The sequence below is a fragment of the Acyrthosiphon pisum genome, unplaced genomic scaffold (assembly GCF_005508785.2).
Source record: "Acyrthosiphon pisum isolate AL4f unplaced genomic scaffold, pea_aphid_22Mar2018_4r6ur Scaffold_20973;HRSCAF=22682, whole genome shotgun sequence".
NCBI classification, from domain to species: Eukaryota; Metazoa; Arthropoda; class Insecta; order Hemiptera; family Aphididae; genus Acyrthosiphon; species Acyrthosiphon pisum.
Window position 1 is genome coordinate 23,143 of NW_021770388.1, and position 6,489 is coordinate 29,631.

General features: G+C 27.1%; 2 long non-coding RNA genes across 3 annotated transcripts; both read left to right on the top strand.

Moving 5' to 3' along the window:
* Window positions 1-1,712: 1,712 nt before the first annotated feature.
* On the top strand, window positions 1,713-2,546 carry LOC115034762. The gene is made up of 3 exons (XR_003840062.1): window positions 1,713-1,767; window positions 1,897-2,001; window positions 2,266-2,546. It is a non-coding gene; the product is annotated as an uncharacterized LOC115034762 (long non-coding RNA).
* A 204-nt stretch (window positions 2,547-2,750) lies between these two features.
* On the top strand, window positions 2,751-3,328 carry LOC115034763. 2 transcript variants are annotated; one of them, XR_003840063.1, is made up of 3 exons: window positions 2,751-2,852; window positions 3,127-3,186; window positions 3,281-3,328. It is a non-coding gene; the product is annotated as an uncharacterized LOC115034763 (long non-coding RNA). The 2 variants fall into 2 exon arrangements; XR_003840064.1 differs by having other exon boundaries at window positions 2,791-2,852; window positions 3,124-3,186.
* The last annotated feature ends 3,161 nt before the right edge of the window (window positions 3,329-6,489 follow it).

The following is a 6,489-nucleotide window of genomic DNA, read 5'->3' on the forward strand; positions in this document are numbered from 1 at the left end:
CAACTTATACAACTTTTGAAAGTTCAAATCTGTCATCATGTAAGTATACACTTATTACATCATATTCATATTCACTTTTATAGTAGGTACATCAGTGGCGCAACCAGGATTTATACCTGTTAGGAGGGGGGAGTGGTTCAATAAATTATTTTTTTAATGGGCCTCACGTGACTTCAATAAGAAACAATATTTAGGCAATATGCAATTTCGTTGCTGCCGCCAATGCCATTTAAGTTAGTCGTCAATGATGATTAGTGTGAGTGTGATTGTTTGTGGGTACCTACCTGCTATCTACGCACGCACTACATGTGCGCACATGTCAACGGCACCGCCAACCAAAAATAAAAAGCATAATTTTTTGCTCAAAACACGCTTTACACGAAAAAACCCTCACGTATGGTAGAGTGGTCTGACTCGATGATTTTTTTTTTTGTTAGTAAGATGATAATTTTCTTCATGGCGCATATGACTTTGATTTTTAATTTCGTTGCTTAAAACGAACATAATAACCAAAACCAAAGCTTGTGAAAATAGGTCATATTCATATTGGATGGTTTAGAATATAGCATTTTGAAAATCCAAGTCCATCGTGCCCAATAAGAAGTGTTTCTTTTTAAAGAAAAAACATTATCGAAATCGGTTCACTCTAAATGTTTTGAGCAAAAAAAACAGGTCCCTTAATTAATATAAAATTAATCAATTTTGAATTTTTATTTGTTTTGAGCAATTTATGGATATTTCAAATTTTCAAGTTTTTTTGTTTTTTGTCTATGAATGTTAATATAATGTTTTTGAACGAGACAAAAAGCTTGAAAATTTAATACAAGGTTCCTCATAATAGTTGTTATAATAGCAGTTGAAAAATATTATCAATCCTAAGGCACAATTGTTTTTAAACCTAGCTAGGACAATGTTCACTAATATTATATTCTGCTAAACTATGGTTTATTTTGTTAAAAATTGTAATATTATTATCTATTGTTTGATTTATAATTAATTTAATTTATATTAGGTATCTATTATTTCTAATTTCAAAAATGTGTACTATATAATATTAACAATACGTTTAGATGACTATCTATGAGAAGACCCTATCTCAGGGTAACTTTACAATTTACATGAATAAAAAAAACATACTCTAGTCCGTGGGGGGCTGACTCGGGGGGGTGCGTGCCACTGTAGTACATATAATATTATATATTTTATAGCACATTTCATATTAAATACTTATATTTTAGATTGAACATCAAATTTTAAGTATCAAAACGTTACTAAATATGGACCAAATAAATAAGGAAACAAAGGTAATTCATGATTTGACATATTTTAAAGTTTTATATAAATACTTGCCAATTATAGTTTTTGATAAAACTTATTATAATATTTCTATCAGCATCTATAGATTGTAACTAATATTATTTATATATAGTAAGAAATATGTAATATATTTAATATGTATTAGGTATCGATGTTGCATCAATATTATATTATATATTTTGATTTTACTGACATGCATCATATTGGCTTTTTTTTGTATAAATTATGTTATTTGTTAATTGTTATAATATTATTTCAGTACATAATAGGATTTTTCGAACCAGAAAATAAATACTCGATAATTCCAATTAATTGGTTAAAAAAAGGTAAAAGTAATCAATTAAAATGTTTATGGCCTGATTACCGAGTAACTTCCATGATAATAATGAAAGGGTGCCAAGCCCTCTTCCAAATGGACTACTCATACAGTAAAGCTTATTAGCCAGTTTGGTAAATAATTAATTTTAATAATTGATTAACTTATTTTTTTTAATTTATAATTTTATCAATATAAACTTGTAAGTCCTTAATTGATTGTTACGTACCTATTAGTTTATATTTATTATTTACTATAATTAGTCTCATACCAAGATGCTGCTGCAAAAGAATTAGAGTTATTCCTTACATCAGAAGCTGAATCGCAGAGTGATAACGGTGAAGATTTACCGAACAATAATAATGATAGTAAGTTTAATTTAACATCTTAAAACATATACCTACCTATAGATTATTACAATTTTAGTTTTTTCAATGGAACTATATTTCAGTATGTTTAAGTTGGGCCTAAGCATTGTATTTTTTTCCCTGGGCCTCTGAGGAAATATTAAAACTAGGTGGGTATGAGCAATGATTGCACCCCATGCTTCCCCCAAATGGTACCCAAACTTTTTTTTCCATGTAGGATTCCTACTTTTTTTAATAATATTATTTATTTTTTATTTTTTCAAGGTACTAGCAGCGACGATGAATGTATTCAAATATTAAAGAAAAAAAAACCAAATGAAAACCACCAACTAATTCCGACTTACAATACTGAATGTGCAGTTGAATGCTCGGTATCATGTATGTACAGTTAAACTTTTTTCTATTACCTACCTATTTTGTATATAATTTTATATAATGTTCCAATGTATGTTTTCCTTTATAATTTGTTTCAATTTTCTGTTAGCTCCATTGAAAACAATGTATGACATGGACGCCAATTCTGTAATTGACAATAATAATATGTATCATATTCCTTGTGAGTTGTTGAATAATTATAATTCTTAGAATATTCTCTAATACTAATATTATATTAAATTAATGATTATAATTTTTTTTTTAGCCGTTTCAAATTCTGCTTCTTTGGTTAATACTGGAAATGAATTGAACACAATTATTGACACACCAGGTATTTAAATCTGATCCATCCTATTATATTTTTTGGATTTATCAATCAATGTTATTTGTAAATCAATGATTGTTTTATATTTTATTTTTAATTTCAGTTACAAAGAGTTTTACGTCAAACTTTGATTTATCAAACATTCCTGCAGGTAATATATCATGTAATATATTATATTATATAGGAAAATAAATTAAACTTATTATTTTAAAAACAATGTATTTATGTATGTGTAACATAATTGTGTAGGTACAATATTTATGAAATGCAATATTATTATACATTAAAAATTATAGTCTTTAATTTATGTAGTTTAGGTATTTAAATTCTTAGAATATACTGTAATACTAAATATAATATTTATATTATATAATAAAATAATACATTTTAATATTTTATTATAATTCATAATTTTTGTTTAGCAGTTTCAAATTCTACTTCTATGTTGAATACTAGAACTGAATTGAATACAATTGATACAACAGGTATTTAAATCTGATCCTATTCAATTTTCTTGGATTTATTAATCAATGTTATTGGTCAATCTATGATTATTTTATATTTTATTTTTAATTTCAGGTACAAAGAGTTTTGCGTCACACTTTGATTTATTAAACATTCCTGCAGGTAATATATTATGTAATATACTATGTATAGGTATATAAATTAAACTTATTCTTTTGAAAACAATGTATTTGTAACATATACAATTAAATAAATGGTATTACCTATAAAGTTTTAATTTATATATAGTATATTAAAATTGCGTTTAACATAATATACCTTTGTATTTTAATTATTTTTTTAAAAGATTTTTATGATTTAGAATTGGATAATCATGAATTAGACTCTGGTAAAATGGATCAATTACTTAATGTAACAAACATGTTTTTTACTAGAATTGACAAAAAATTAGATATCGTGATAGATTACATTAAAAGAAATCCTAATTCAAATATCCAAGCCTCTTCTTTAGATTCTACATTTTTAAAATATTTTCCTATGAACGATTTAGAATCCCTTATCAATATGGATGCATTATTAAAAAATGATGAGAACATTTCAAAATTGGTAAACACATTTACTTGGTTATATATAATTAGTTTCTTATTACTGTAAATTTAATTTCAGAATAACTTCATTAATTCTATTGGTGGCTCTGACACCAAACAATACATAAAGTGAGTGCTTCCAAAATTGTTCTCAAATAAACTGGCTACATTATGCTCTTGGACGGGGCAAAAGAATAATTTTAGGCTAGTCGATCATCAAATAATGAAAGCTATGAAAAGTATAATGATATTACAATTTTTTAAACCTATATTAAATATACCAATTTAAATATACTTGTTAATTGTGTTCTTAGAAACTTCGTATGAATTATATAAAAACGATGAACATACATTCGAGCAAGCTGTTAAAGATTGGTTTAGGCATGGGGCTCAACGCCTGAAGAATGAAAAAATGGCTTCAGGTATGTTAAACTTTGGCTTAAGTGATACAAGCCCCAACAGAGTATGATATATTATACAGTATGTAACAGTACCTATCTATATTGTAAATATTTTTTTTATTTGGAGGAGATATTTGTTTCCTGTTTTTAAATTCAGTCCATTGCTTCTCATTCCCCAACATAACTGCCACTACAATGATGTAACTATTTTATCGTGTTATAATAAAACAATATTGTTGCTGATAGAAATATTATGAACTAAGCTTTTACTGTAAATATTAATACTAAAAAGGTCTTAATACATACTACGTTAAACAATTATAAAAACATAAATTTATTGTTGTTTCTAAATATTACAGATTTACCTACCTAATTATTTATGAATATTTAATGTTTATCTTGTAGATTCCTCGCAAAAAGCGCAAAACAATTGAGAATATGTCTCTTCGACATTTTAAAAGACTCAACTATGCTACTGCTACAAATAGTACAAAAACATCAGATAAAGAAGTACGTATAATAACAACTTGTTCAAATACTGATAATGATATTCTTAACAATATGAAGACATCCGAAACAGCTGTTGAAAACTGCAGCTACAATAATTTTGTTTCTGATAATCCTGTACCTGATAATCCTATACCTCATGAAACTAATCTACCACAAGAGATAGGATTGGAACTAGATACAATTACTGATACATTAGGATCAAACAATAATTATACTACTTGTAACAAACTTAGCATTAAAGATAAACTCCAACAGTGGGTGTTAGCTTTCAATATTTCAAAAAACAGTGTAAATAATTTGTTAAATATATTAAGGTCTGAGGGATTAGATCTACCAAAAGATGTCAGGTCCTTGATGAATACCCCTAGATCTCACAATGTAATAAATATAAATCCAGGCACATACATTCACTTAGGTTTAAAAAAAATGTTATCTACTATATTAAACTTTAATAAACATTGTTTAAGAAACATAAATGAAATCTTCTTAAGTATTAATATAGATGGATTGCCTTTGGCGCATAGTTCTAAACAGCAATTTTGGCCTATACTCTGTTCAATAACAAATGTGCCTCAGTTATCAAAATCAGTTTTTGCCGTTGGTTTATACTTTAGTACAGATAAAAAGCCAGAATCTATAGAGGATTTTTTGAACTTGTTTTTAAATGAAGCTATAGAACTGGTTAATAATGGAATAAGTTTTGATAATAAAGTAATAAGCATACATTTAAAACAAATAATTTGTGATTCTCCAGCAAAGGCCTTTTTGCTTAATGTCAGAGGCCATAATGCTCGTTTTGGATGTAATACATGTACAGTGGAGGGTGAGTATAGAGAACATAGAATGACATTTTTGGAAGATAATGCCCCATTGCGAACAGATACTAGTTTTAGAGCTAAAAGTGATGATGAGTATCACAAAGGTTATTGTCCTTTAGAACGTTTACCAATTGACATGATTAAAGCTGTACCAATCGATTACATGCATGCTGTCTGTCTAGGAGCAATGAAACGTCTACTGAAATTTTGGGTGAGGGGTAAACAGTCAACAAAAATTCCCTCAGCAAAATGTGATGCTGTTAATATAGAGCTCAATAATTTAAAAGATTACTTCCCATCAGAGTTTGTCAGGTTACCAAGGTCTTTATATGACATAGAATATTGGAAAGCCAACGAGTTCCGAACCTTTTTATTGTTTACCGGTCCTGTTGTATTAAAGGGAAGACTTAAAAAACAATTATATTTAAATTTCATTAAATTACATGGAGCAATAAAAATGTTGGTTACCCCAGGCCTATGTTTAATTAAGAATGATATTGCATATAATTTACTTATTGATTTTGTTAAAGAATTTAGAATAATTTATGGGTCACATTTTGTTACCCATAACATTCACAGCTTAATTCATCTTCCATTTTATGCTAAAATACATGGCTGTTTAGATAATTTCAGTGCTTATAAATTTGAAAATTACTTAGGGCTTATAAAAAAAAGTATTTCTCATTCACGGTTCCCATTACAAGAAGCTACTAATAGAATACTAGAAAAAGTAAATAATATGTACACTGGTCATGAAAATACTAATTTTGATCAAACTTATAAATTAGGTAAGGAATGTGAACTAGATAATAACATTTTTAATAAAGATTTAGATTGCACTTTTTATCAAACCATAACACTTACTAATACAAATTATTTAATATCCACCCAACAGGTTCCCAAAAATAATTATATCATGTTAACTACAAATGAAATTGCATCAGTTAAGCATATTTCAAAATGTAAAAATGGAAATATTTTTTTTAATGTATTTATTTTTAAATCAT